The sequence below is a fragment of the Anthonomus grandis genome, chromosome 15 (genome assembly GCF_022605725.1).
Source record: "Anthonomus grandis grandis chromosome 15, icAntGran1.3, whole genome shotgun sequence".
Classification (NCBI taxonomy): domain Eukaryota; kingdom Metazoa; phylum Arthropoda; class Insecta; order Coleoptera; family Curculionidae; genus Anthonomus; species Anthonomus grandis.
In genome coordinates, this window is record NC_065560.1 from 8,752,130 (window position 1) to 8,766,109 (window position 13,980).

Genomic DNA, 13,980 nt, shown 5'->3' on the forward strand with positions numbered 1-13,980 from the left:
ACGTACTTAGAACAAATGTAAGTCGAACATTACTCAATTCGGTTTTTGTAATGGCCTTGGAACACGTGAGGCACTCACAACCAGTGATTAAATTAATAACAACAAAGTAGAATTGGTTAAAAACTATACGTTTATTTAGGTCATGAGAAAACTAGGCGAATTCCCTTGGGATGAGCATCGTACGGAGAAATGAAGGACATCCTTTAAGGAAATATCTCAACTCGCTTGAAACGACAAGCACTGATATGGCCCAGAAATCCTCTAATTTTACCGCAGAAAAACTAAGAGTAACACAAAGGCGAATGGAGAGATCGATGCTTGGTCTGACTTTGAGGCATCAAGTGAGAAATTAAGAGATACGCCGACGTTTTGGAGTAGATAATATTATACGAGTCACTAAATGGAAATAAGCTGGGCTGATTGCTAGAATGGAGAATGGGAGATCTGTTGAAAAACTGTTGAAATGGAGATTTAAACACTGGCTAACAAACGAGGATGATGCAGATCTACTCAATGGACGAAAGACGTGAAGAAGATAGCGACAAATTGAATAGCAAGTTTTACAACAGCCAGGAACAGAGGACTGGAGATGTTTGAAGGAGACCTATATCCACAACAATGGACGTGAAAGAGGCTGCACGATGATGATGTAATGAATGTCAATCATCACTTAACAAGTTAACTACAAACCAGCTACCTTGTGCTAGAAGAAAGTTCACAACGGTTTGTTTTTCAGGATTGCGGATTGAGTGGAAGAGACGAAGGGTTGCGTTATTGACCTCGAAAAAATCATTATTCAGATTTTTGAAAGATGCTTTAAGAGTGGATTGGTGTACTTTCGACATCCTACATGCTACATGGTAATATGAACATGGGGCCATAACGCCCCTATCGCTCGACAAGTAGATAAACTTAAAGAAAGTCTAAAATAGTGCACCTAGAGAGTTTGTAGAGAGAACCTGTATTTTTTGTCCACTTAAATAGGTTTAGGTCACTGCTCGTGATGAATACCAAATAGCATGTCCAAATTCTCCAATACAGCGTAACTGCAATTAGACACAATTTATACTCTTCATTGAGCTTTGAAATTTAAATTTATCGTTAATATTGCGTAGCGTTTTTTCCCGTTCATTAGGTGTGAATTAAAACAATCGAAATAAGTCAACTAATTTATTTGCACACTTATACTACTAAACACGATCACTCACGACTACTAGAAATATCTATTTTTACTGTATTTAGTTACAACTATTTAAATCTCGCGCTAATATTCCGAACTTTACTTCACTGAATTGACAACTGAGTTCTATCGGCGATGCGGCTTTTTATATACTCGGCAGAACGCTGCTCTAGAAGATTGTCAAGATTGTGATTATGTTATATATGTTATATATGTTATATGATATATTTGTTAAATATCTGCTATACAACTTGTATAGCAGATATTTAACAAATATAGTAAGATGGATTATTTATGAGCATCAAAGATGATAGAAACATTTTATGGTTTTCACATCCTGCTCGCGTTAAAGGATACCTAGAAATTATTAGAAATTATTAGAAAATTAACTAGGAGTTCAAAAATCAAGCAATAACAAAAATTAAACGAGGTGAATAAAAAATAAATATTAACATACAAATATAATTTTCGCTTTACAAATCACTCTTCTTTTAAATAAAGAGGACAGAGCTTGTGAAAGTTTTAATTAAAAAATCATTCTAAAAAATTTTATTTTTTTTATTTTAAAATGAATTTAATTAATTGCCGTGGTATAATTTGTTAAATCAGTAGGAAATAAATTTGCTTTCACTATCATTGGAATCATCAGATCTTTGGGTTCATGTTCCCTAGTCAACTGTTATTTTAATTATGTTTTAGTTATGACCTCTTCTCCTCAAAATAGAACCCCATTTATTCATAGAAATAAATTTCATTAATTTAGAAGATGAAGTTGTTAGATAAACCACTAAGAGTCGATGAAACCTGAAGCAAAAATATTGATTCTTGTCCACAGTTTTGATATGTTTAATTGGATCAATTTCAGACCCCCATTACATTTTTAAAAACAAACAAATCATTAATATTTTTGACTGTTATCTTCCATTGTTAAAGACCAATCAAAGCTCATTAAGCAGTTCCGTAAATTAAACGTTTACGTGATTATACCAAAATTTTTAACTGAAAATGACGCATATTGGTTAAAGTACGTCTATATTTTGCATATTAATGTGCTATAGTTCTTTGTTCGGTCAAAACAGTAAGCAACTTTAAGTCGAGATAATTTAGTCAGTATGACTAATATGCGGTTTAATCAGTTGATAAAACAGTTTTTAATAGTTTTACTTAAAACTGTAAAACCTTTGTTGCATCGAAAATAAGTTAAAATAAACGGCCACAGGTTCGCAAAAGAAATAAAATAAAAATACACTTGTATATCCTCGTAAAGAAATATGTCAGGGACTTTCCTCCGTTTTAAATTTAATTGGCCGGGTATACACGCGGACTTTAAAAACGGTGCCTTGACTAAATTTAAAACATAGTGGATTTACTTTACACACCCATATTTTTTTCTCGTAGTATTTATTCTTGATCGAGAAATAAATCTATATGAGTAATTTATTTTTATATTATAACGTAAATAGAAATTTTCCATTAAGCTTATATCTAATTAATCGGCACTTGAATACCGGTCTTTTTGTTAGCAATAATTGCTTTTTGTGTAAACGGGTTTGATTTAGATAATATTGGTGACAAAGTGAAAATCTTTTAATGATAATATTAATTTGCTTATCGTATTTTAAATATAATGCGCCCATGAGGCATGATTTAAATTGAAAAAGAATACGACTGTAGAATTTTACATTGAATATAAAGAACTTAGAAATTATATTACTAAGCTTATACGCAAATATAAACAATCGTTTTAAAGCAATATCTTAATATTAGAAATAGTAAAATATTCTGAAAACATTAAATAATTTTAATATTTTTTCAAAAGAAAAAAAAGTAGTTTATCTGGTACGATATTTAATCCTAATAAGATTAATCATTTTTTCGTAAATAACATACCATCAAAAACACATAAAAAACCAGCTATTGATGCAAAGTCTGAAAGGTTTAAGTTTCTCATTGTCTCGTACTCAGAAACTGAAGTATCTAAATATTTAACCCAAATTAAAACAAGGGCGGTTGATTATTTTGCTGTCCTTTTATTTTAAAATATATTTGTTATCTAATAAATGATTGTAGAGCAAATTCTGTATTTCCTTCTGAATAGAAATAAGCTGATTATTTTGCCTATCCTGAAAACGAATATTGTAAAAAGTTTCAATGACTTAAGGCCCATTGCCATTCTTCCAATTGTCTAAGGTTATCGAACGAAACCCTAAAGAATCAAATTGCAGACTACGTGGAGTCTGAAAGGTTGTGCAACGGCTCTTCTTAATGTAACGAATGACTAGATCTATTGATAAGGGTATTTATTCTGGTTCTACTCGATTATTCAAGGCATTTGATACCATTGATCATGATAGGTTATTAAATATAACTAGTCCTGGAATATCTTGGTTTTCAACAGAGTTCAATCAGAATTATCTTATGAATAGCCAGCAATAGGTGGTTTTGAATTGCATTAAGATAATATATCTTAGCCTTAATTCAGGTGTCCCTCAGGGGTCAATTTTAGGAACAAATATTTTTATTTTATATACTTCCCAAATTCCTAAATTTTTAAAACACTGCAAAATACAGAAGTATGCAAATGACACTCAAATGCATAGTTCAGTTCAGAGATCTATTAGAATCTTTGATGTGCCGCGAATAGTACGTGTGTCGATGTTGCTTGTATTGTCACAAGACCTGCATATTTAAATCGCAAAATTTTATGTGGAAAGAGTCATAAAGTAATATTCTAAGCGATATTTAATCATTCCATAAAATAAATAAATGTTTTAAGCATTTTTTTAAGAATTTATACATTTGATTCGTAAAATTTGACTACATACGCCCACGTACTATTTTGTTAGACGTCTGACCTGTCACAGCCACTCAAGTGAAAAGTTGCACAGGTCCGGCCTTAAAATTTATTTGTATTTAAAACTTTATTATTCGCGATTTTTGGGTTTAGTTTTAACTTAAATATAAGATTTAAGTACGTAAAATGAGTTTAACCAAAAATGTTCATTTAATAAGGTTAGTTTTTAGCGCCATCAGTGGGGTGTTTATAACAAATAATGAGAGAATAGGTGGTACGAATTAATTAGGCCCATATATTATTCTGTGAATTAAGGCATTAAATATTTACTTTTTGACACAAAAGGGTAAAATGTTTTGGTTTGTCTTTAAATTTTATATATTTCCTTTTTTTGGGTATTGAGATTTATTTTTACTTGGTGGTGATTATTAATAGGGATTTTGGCTGCCATAATGTCCTTTATTATTGTTTTTTTTAATTAATACATATTATGATATATTATTATAATAATATACTCATGAAAACCCGGCCCATCTCTATATTTAGTACCAACTTCTTTTGATAAAAAGTAATTAGTTAGTCAGAAAAGTGGAAGTATATTTTTTAAAATAAACTTTTACATTAAAAATCATGTAGCTATCTATATCTTATGCGTGTAAAATACACAAGTTTTATTTATAAAAAAACACACTTTACATCCTGAATGTAATATTTATTAATTTGTTTGCCTCATATTTAGTTATTGTGCATATTAGGAGAGATTAGATGAAAATTAACAAAAATAAATGCTTATACTAAAAACTAAAAATCTTATACAAAACACTACATTTTAAGCATACTGGATCCTAAAACTACACTCCTTTTGAATCTGGCCCAAAGAGTTAATACAATTTTCTAAATTCTGTTTTTTTGCATTTGTTCTTTAGCAGTTTCTTCCATTAAGGAAGGAAACAGTTTCTCTGTTGCCGCTATGGATTCCAACTTCATCTCGCACATCAGCATATGGATACTAAAGCATTACATTATATAAAGTTTATTGTGTCGCTGAAGGACAAACAGACTGAAAAAAACAAAACTTTAAACTTGTTTAATTAATAAAAATAGGGTTTTATTACTATGGCAAAAAAGGGACTTTTTCTCAGAGAATGGAATTTATACATCATTCATAAATGTATCATACCATGTTTCGGCTAAATAATATATGGATTTTTCTTACTCCCAACATTTTTTTATTTTCTTCAAATATTCTATACACCACCTGACAATTCCATTACAGCACTCTTTTGTTAACCATCTTAAGCTTAAATCCAAGTTTTATCAGGTATCCGCAAGGTTGAGTGTCCTTAAACATCTCTATGGTCAGAACCTCATTGTTATTGTATTTAGAATACACATCTTTTCTTACCTTTTACGTATATTTAAAATTATTTCATAGATAAACAATATAAAATTTTACATGTATATCATGCGACAATAAATACGACATAGGCGCACGAACTAGTTAGTGCGGCATCTGCGACACATCAAAGATTCTAATAGATCTCTGAACTGGACTTTATTAATATTTTCAGCCTCTGTATTTGAAGATCTATACAAAATTTACCACGTAAACGCAAGTAAATCCTTTGTGATGTTCTATACATTTCTAATTCAATTAACACATTTCTATGTGCATTCAAAAATGTATAGAGAATTTACGTACTTACTTACCTATATAACTCTAATCATTTTCTTAATCAAAAAACCAAAAAAAATGTATGCGATTTAATGGTTTTCTCTGTTTTTAAACATTGCGAAGTTGTTTAAGGTCTCTTTGTTTAACTGCAGAGTATTGTGAGAAAATAGAATGAGTTCAAAAATATTGTCTAAGATTTATTCATGGTATTCGCCATGAACAACCAGCAAGCCATATACTGGAGGCCACCGAGTGGGTAAATATGAGACAGAGACGTTTAATTCATAGATGTATATTGTATAATAAAATAATAAAGTTAAAGGCTCCTCAATATTTGTTTCAAAAAATCCACCCAGGGCAGATGTTAATTATACCACAGTCTAACATGAAATCTATATACTTTGATTATACCTAGACATCAAGCCGCAAAATTCGAGTCTTTTAAGTTCTTTCAAGTCTGCTCTATCTCAGCTTTCTCTAAACATATTAAAAACTAGGTCTCATCCTTGCCGTTTATAATCAAGTGTGCCCACACATCATCCAGTTTTATAATAGATTATAGAAAATAAGTTTAATTTTTTATTTAAGTTTATTAGTTTTAGGATCTTTTTTTATTTTATTAAAGCAGGGCATATCTACTTCTTCTTAAGGATAACTGTATAAATCTGCTAAACAAATTATGTTCAGCTCCACTCTTATCTTTTCATTGTATATGGGTATACTTATACTTGAATAAAGATTATTATTATCATTATTATTATTTCGAAATTTCAAAGACAATCAGAAGTGGCATTTTCATATTTGAAATAAGATGTAAGATAGGGGTTATTAAAAGTAAATTTACGTGAGTGTTCGCAGTGCAATTCACCTAGTAAGCTCTACTCAATATATAGCAGTAGAATGAATAAACGAATTGTAAGACAGTGGGTAGCCAAGGAGGCTGGTTTGCACAATTCTCATGGAACCGTTGTGCCTCACCAAGGGTTGGAGAAATCAATGAGGTACTCTGGTTTGAAAGATTTTGATATGTCACTGAGTAAACATTAGGTGTTACCCAAATATTTGATCCCATTTCTGTCAGGTCACCTTCACCAGTTTCTTCACGACCTTTATACCCTGTTGTTCATTATTGTCACGACCTGTTGTTCATTATGGAGCTATCTGTAAACCAGATGGTCTCCCTGTTTAGTAATGTAGGTCCATTGAAGTCCTGTCACTCCTCCTGGCTGCAAAATGAGTCACAAAACCCTTACAATACACTATCTCAGGCCATATATCAGTGCTTATCAAAAGGAGAGATACATTCCTGTATGGCCTATGTCTAGACTTTTACATGACCAGTCTCACCAGCTCATTAGGTAGTCTATGCGCAGTCCTTATTGAATTATACCCTATTAGACTTTTGACTTTATTGGGTAACGTTTTTGAAAAACTTTTGTACTCTCAATTTATTAAATTTTTAAAGGACAATAAGCTGTGTTATAGTTTCAGTCTGGTTTTAGAGTCGCTCACAGTTAAACAACTGCTCTATTAAATCTAGTCGATGATATTTTGGTTGCTGCTTATAATTAGTGATTTCTCCATATTAGTTTGTCACAACTTCTTGCTGCTAAATTGCATTATTACTGCTTTAAGGATTAGATTGTTAATGACAATAAAAAACGCTCGGAAAGAGCGTGTCTCTTTACCTTTTACATTTTACACAATGGATTTAGAAAAATCTGTAACTACTCAATACAGAGTAATTAAAGTAAGCAAAATCCAAGACAATCAATTAAAAAATTTAAATAAAGCTCTCAAGATGTATATGACTACTGCTTAACTAAACATATTCTTAAGTTAAATGCTTCTAAGCCATCAGTAATTCATATTAGCAGATAAAGGTCCCAAATGGATAATATGCCTGTAATATTTAATGGAACAATGGTTAACCCTGGGTAAAAGCCCTTGACCTTCTATTAGATCGTGATTTTTGCTTTAGGTCACATGTAAAATCCTATTGCTCCCTTAGAAATCTTATTTTAACATAAAACATGAAGAAAAAATTATGTTATTCACTGGTTTTGAGTCTCGCCAACCTTTGGTGATTTAGTAATTGGACCTTATCTTAATGTAAGAACCAGTAACTCTATTCAAAAAATCCAAAATTCATGTGTAAGATTCATTTTTAGAGGTCGAAGGAGGAATCAGAGGTTTACACCAGCTTAATATGATTCTGATCAAAAAAGTTTTGCTTAACAATATACCGGAGTATCTTAGAGAAAAATTCAGCAACATAATACGTGGAACTGATTCGAAGGAGCATATAAATTATATCCGCTGCAAGGGGACGTACGTACATACATTTTATAATTACTTGTGTATTTAGGTATTTGGGTGTTAAGTATATCTACCTAATCTTTACATATATTAAATAAAATTGTCATATATTAAGTTAACATTAATATTTATTGTTACGTTATTTTAAGTAAGGAATGCTGCAATTGTTACCTACTATTTATTTGTTTAAGAGAAATTTATAACATATGACTCAAATTGATCCATTTGGATTGAAAACATTACCAATTTTATTAGGCGCTGCTTTAGTTACAATATAAAATACATACTAGTAGATCACCTGGTTTGGTATGATTTTAGTGCTTGAAAGTTGAAAACAGGTCATAGGCATAGTTTGATAGGCATATTAATCATACACCTCACAAAAAGAGCTGTGAATAGTATGGTATTTTTAAAATTGTAAAAGATGTAATATAATTTAGTTAAATCCCATTCTCGCAAGTTATTGTTCTTTAATATTGTTCACTTTTTTTTTTGACTTACTGGAGACAAGTCTTTTTTAGTTAAGCTGTCTGGTCATCTCAGAAACAATATATCGTTGTTTTATACTTTCTATTCTGATGATTTACCTATAAGGTTCTAGACTAAAGTCTAAAGAACTATGTATCTTTATATTTTCACTTTTGAATGATAACAAGATATTTTATCTATTCCAGTCACTATTTTGAAAATTGGCATTTGATTCAATTCCTTAGGTAAGGAAATTAAAAGATTTGCATTCGACTCATAATGACATTGCTACCATCGGTTAGCAAACAATTTAACGTTGACGACAATAAATAAAAATATGCAATAATATTCATATTTTAAGGATAAGCATTTTGCTTACGAATATTAGCGTTTTTATTTTTATTGCTTTTTTATTGTTTTCAGCGGTTACTTCCACTATTTAATTTTTTATTGTAATAATATTCATTATTTATTTTTTACGTCCAATAAATTACGTCTGTACCCGGATGCATGTTTTTTGGTGCTATACACGTTTTTAACCCGTCAGTGCTAAATTACACTTTTTATTGCTTTTAAATATGATTGTTGGAAAAAAAATTACGATTTGACTTAAGATAACACTGGCCGAAAAAATTATAAATTACAAAAATTATCATAAAGAAAAGAAAAAATTAATTTATTTTACATAAAAAACCCCCAATCAGTGCCAAAAGGCTTCAATTTAATTTTCTTTTTTTCCGTTCTATTTGGGAAAACAATTATTTTTCTCCCTATAAATATTTAACAGCCCTCAATTTCTAATTAATAAAATTATTAAAGCCGATGGATAGATTGTAATTATTTAATATCTATTAAATTATTTTTTCCTTTGTAAACTCTACATTTATATTGCAACGTTTTTACTGTTCGTCTAGGTCCGAATAAAAACACTCGATACACAAAAACAATCTGATTTATTAAACACTTATAATACAATAATTATTATCCACGTACACGCTAAACAATGAGTTAAAACTACTAGAAATATTTATTCACACTGTATTTATGTAGTGTGCGACTCTATTGAAACAGAAGATGAGTTCAGCACGTCATGCAGTCCAACTAATTAACAAAGGCGACGAGGTCATCTGGATTATCTGCAGTACCTGGGGTGGATAAAAGTAAATTGGCTCAGAGTAGTGAACCTGCCTATATAAATTCGGAGGTTATTAGTGTGAAAAAGCTTAGGAAAGTCTTTGGGATGCCTAGATGTCTGGGAAGGAGAAATGCTTGCTGGCACCAAAAGAGACTGTTCTACGTCGGCTTGTAAGACAGAATCCAAACCTCACTCTTCTCTTCTGCACAAAACAGAGATTAGTCATAGTCTCGTCATGGTATTTCGAAGAGGACGAGGAGATGTGGTAACCGCCAAATAAACTCAATGCACCTTTCTAGTCTGCAGCAATTTTAAGACCAATCTGACTAGAGTGCCACACAGTGAAACAATACAGGCAGGCATTGATGCGCGAGCCCCGATGATCTGTTTACTAATGACGGCATTTATGACCAAAAAAGAACAGATAACTGCGTATTTGTCATCCCCTCCCGAAAGTTAAATAGACTTTGTTAAGATCAGTAATACAAAACGCTCCAGATTTTCGAACTCAGTTCGTTCAGAAGTTTCGTCTTTTCGTGGTTTTTCTAAAGCTAGCTTCAGAATTAATTAGTTGCGATATAACTCAGTCATCATTTTAAAATTTTACGTGCAGTACATATTGCATTTAAAAACTAAAAAAGAATTTTTTATTGGTATGATTTTAGAAAAAGAACAGGATGATGATGATGATGTATCTGCGTTGTTTGCAGTAGACAATGAAAATAAAAGAATAGTTTTAAAAATGCTCGAGAATGGGAGTAAAGAGGGAGTGTATAAATTGTTAGTGTTAAAGCATCTTTCGGATAACTGCACAAAGTTTAAAGAATTTTTCTGTTTAACGCCGCAACTGTTTTACACTGTAGTACCTCATATAAAGGACGAAATTAGTACGCAACCTACAAATAAAAATCCGACTCATTTTTCCAGCGAAAAAGTTATATCTCTGCATGTAGTGTCAACATGTCAAATTGAGGAAGATCTAGGAAATAATATTTTTGTTATTTATTTATTTTTTATAAAAAGTTTTAAAAAATGATAAAAATATACCTTAATTATAAGACATGTATATTATTTTACGTATTATTGTGTATTATTCCATGGGTTTTAAGTGCTAAGTAGCTGTTTAATGTACAATCTGGTGCTATCTCCTAATCAAGAGGCTTGTAACTTTTTATTTTTCTTGCATATAACGGGAGGATTTTCTTTTACTTTTTGGATTCATATTTCATCCTCTAACGCAGAAAAGACTAATTTATGGTACTTTTTAAGCACAGACATTTTCCTATTAATATATCAGTATTAAAAAGTAATTTTTTATAGAAATATATTATTGTATTAACACGCAGTCGTCTATACAATAACAAACGAATCGACGAACTGAGCCGTTTAAAATCGTTCAAATCAAAAACTGTTTGATTTCGACGAACTGCTGTCCGCACACCTCCCCGAAAATTCGTTCGAAATTTTGCCTTAACTGCTTTTTTATTAATAGAAAACGACCTCGAATGCCTGTATAACCTTTCCAATATTATTGAATCTTTCTCTGAACCTTCTTTTCTAAACCGACCATACATAAGTACTTACCAGAGACTTTTACAAGCTAAACAAAGCTACAAATGTCTTGGAACAAAATTGTTATATTGCCATCGTGTCATATCCTAAAAAATGTTGGGCAACAAATGTTGTAAAATTCAAATTAGAGTTGTTAAAATTGTTGTGCATTTTTCAATAATTTCTTTAAAAAAAATCTTTTTATAAAATCTTTTATAAAAACCACTACTATGTACTCCTGGGTTTCACCGGAACCGCTGACGAACTTTTCGTTCCACATCGCCGAAATATTTCGGACCGATCTGGTCAGAGAAACCAGGCCTTAAGATATCTAAAGGTGGTCAATGGATATTTATTACTGATTATTGAGACGAGATTTAATAAGATCATATATTGACCACAATTAAGATATCTACTGCTGGCCTTAAATTAATTTATGAAATAGTGACTTATTAAGTTTAATTTGTTGTGATATTTAGATCTTCTAAGATGGTCAAAAGTTAAATATAGGTGATCTATATTTTTGCGTTTATTAAGATGTATCTATAAGCCACTTTAACTTGTGTTGTTACGATAATTGCATAATTTTTGCTGGTAATTAGATATTCGTTGACCTTTATTGAGATAATTTTAAATGAGATGGACTGTTTCGCACCTAGAAGGAAGTTGGCGGACCTGACTCTGTTTTATTGAGACCATCACGGTAAATGCTCTTCCGAGCTGCCCCATATCATTCCAACTAGAGTTGCAATATCGAGTGTATCTGCAGACACTTAGAACGTCGGTATGTCGGGTCTAGAAAAACTAAAAGTCAACACCCAAGGCAGACAACTTGCAGGAGTTTAGACAGAGTTGATATTAAAGCTGCTGGTATGGCTGACTCTGAAAAATCTTATATGTGGAACACGCGTTTCCCATCAAGTTTGAGAAAAAAAACGGATCCTATTCATATTAGAAGGATCTAGTTTCGATTTTTTATATACAAAGACTTGTTCATTAACAACAATCCGCTACAATTGTTGCAGTTCTTATCTATCTTATCAGTGTATTACGCGTAATGTGAATATTTATTACTACGGTCATCTTCAGTGCTTGCGAACTGATTGTGAGTACAAAGGGTAAGAAAGTTGCTGAAAAATGGAAGAATAGAAAAGTATGAGTATTTATATTCTCATGCTTCTTCGGCTCAGCAGCCTGCTTGCCAAACAGCACACCTCTAATGGATGTCCTGGGTTGCTCCAAACTAGGTCGAAATATCCATGGATTAATTATGGACATCCCCTGGATGATAATGTTAAGAGCTACCCATGGCTGGTAGAAAATTGGAAGAATTTAAAAAAAAAATGGAAAAAAGTTACCCCATGATTGGGGTAGCTTGCACATCCAGGGAAAATGTTCATAAATTGCATTCTAAAGCCTATTCTGAGCATGTTACCTGTTAGTCATATGAAGAATGAAAAAAGAGAACCTATTTTATAACAAGGGCCATTGTTTAATCAAATCAATTAAAAACCGACATTAAAAATATATATATTTTTTACCATAACACATAAAATTTAAAAACATGAATAACAAGAAATATAAATAACAAATTATTAAAAAATAATCAAACTTTTTCCTACTAAAACATTTGTAAAATTAGGCACATTCTTTGAAAAACTCATAAATATAACAAAAAAAAACACCGGGTAATCATTATCAATTTGAAAATCCAATCAAGTGTGCCTCTGTAGTCTTTCCAATTATTCTTGCAGATACCAAAATTGCTCTTTCTTTCCCTCTTGCTCTTCCTGGAATTGCTGTGCGCAAGGCAAATCTCTGGATGAAGAGGATGAAGCGTAGTTCATTAGAACGTCGGTATGTCGGGACTCCTTTTTAAGAAAAACTAAAAGTCTGTGGAATTTCCTTCAACACCCAAGGCAGACAACTTGCAGAAGTTTAGACAGAGTTGATATTAAAGCTGCTGGTATGGCTGACTCTGAAAAATCTTACATGTGGAACACCATTTCCCATCAAGTTTGAGAAAAAAAAACGGATCTTCATATTAGAAGGATCTAGTTTCGATTATTCATTTACAAAGACTTTTTCATTAACAACAATCCGCTACAAATGTTGCAGTTCTTATCTACATTTTATTGCAATTATTACACTTCGCTATAGTTGCTCGCTGCAGCTGGTGAAACAAAAAAGCCGGATAAAGCAATAACCGCTACTTAATGATAAACATTTTATGTTTACACAAAGTAATTATTATTTATCCAACGAACGCGAACCGCCTCTCGAGATATATAAATATCGCTGTGACGTCAGTGGGGCACGGCGGTGTGTCATGCACCGGGAGGTCGATCATGCACCGACTGCGTGGCGAAGGCCTGGCAAAGGTTGAACTTGGACCCGGCGAATCCGACGTCGCATTTTACATTTGGACTATTTACGTTTATTTATGTATACTATGGATAACAATGCATGACAATGTGGATTCAACTGAAACCTGTTGGGAGACATAGAGAGTTTACTGAGATATAAAAACTGGGAGGGAAGTATTTTTAATCCCTAGTTCTTAGTTTCTATAAACGGAAAAACATCTGTGTGGCTACAGGTGCCACTTGAAGAAGCACAAGAGGGTTAGAAAGGTTGCTGTGGTTCTCATAGCCCGATAAGGGGAGAATTAAATAAGTCTATAACCCAAAAAGAGGGTGAATAGAAACAGTTTCGAAGCTTTCCTACTCTGTTGCTAACATGGTAGTCACCTTTTTGACAACATAAAATAAGGAATCTACAGGTCTCGACTTGTAGATCAAAAAGCGCATAATAAATATTTTTAAATAGAGGTTTTTCCACAAAAAAAATAAAAAAAC

General features: G+C 31.9%; 1 protein-coding gene across 1 annotated transcript in view; it reads left to right on the forward strand.

The window, feature by feature from the left end:
- The window catches only part of LOC126745381 (mitochondrial chaperone BCS1), a 479,053-nt gene that overhangs the window by 358,175 nt on the left and 106,898 nt on the right, over positions 1–13,980 (forward strand). The gene's annotated exons all lie outside the window — the stretch shown is intronic.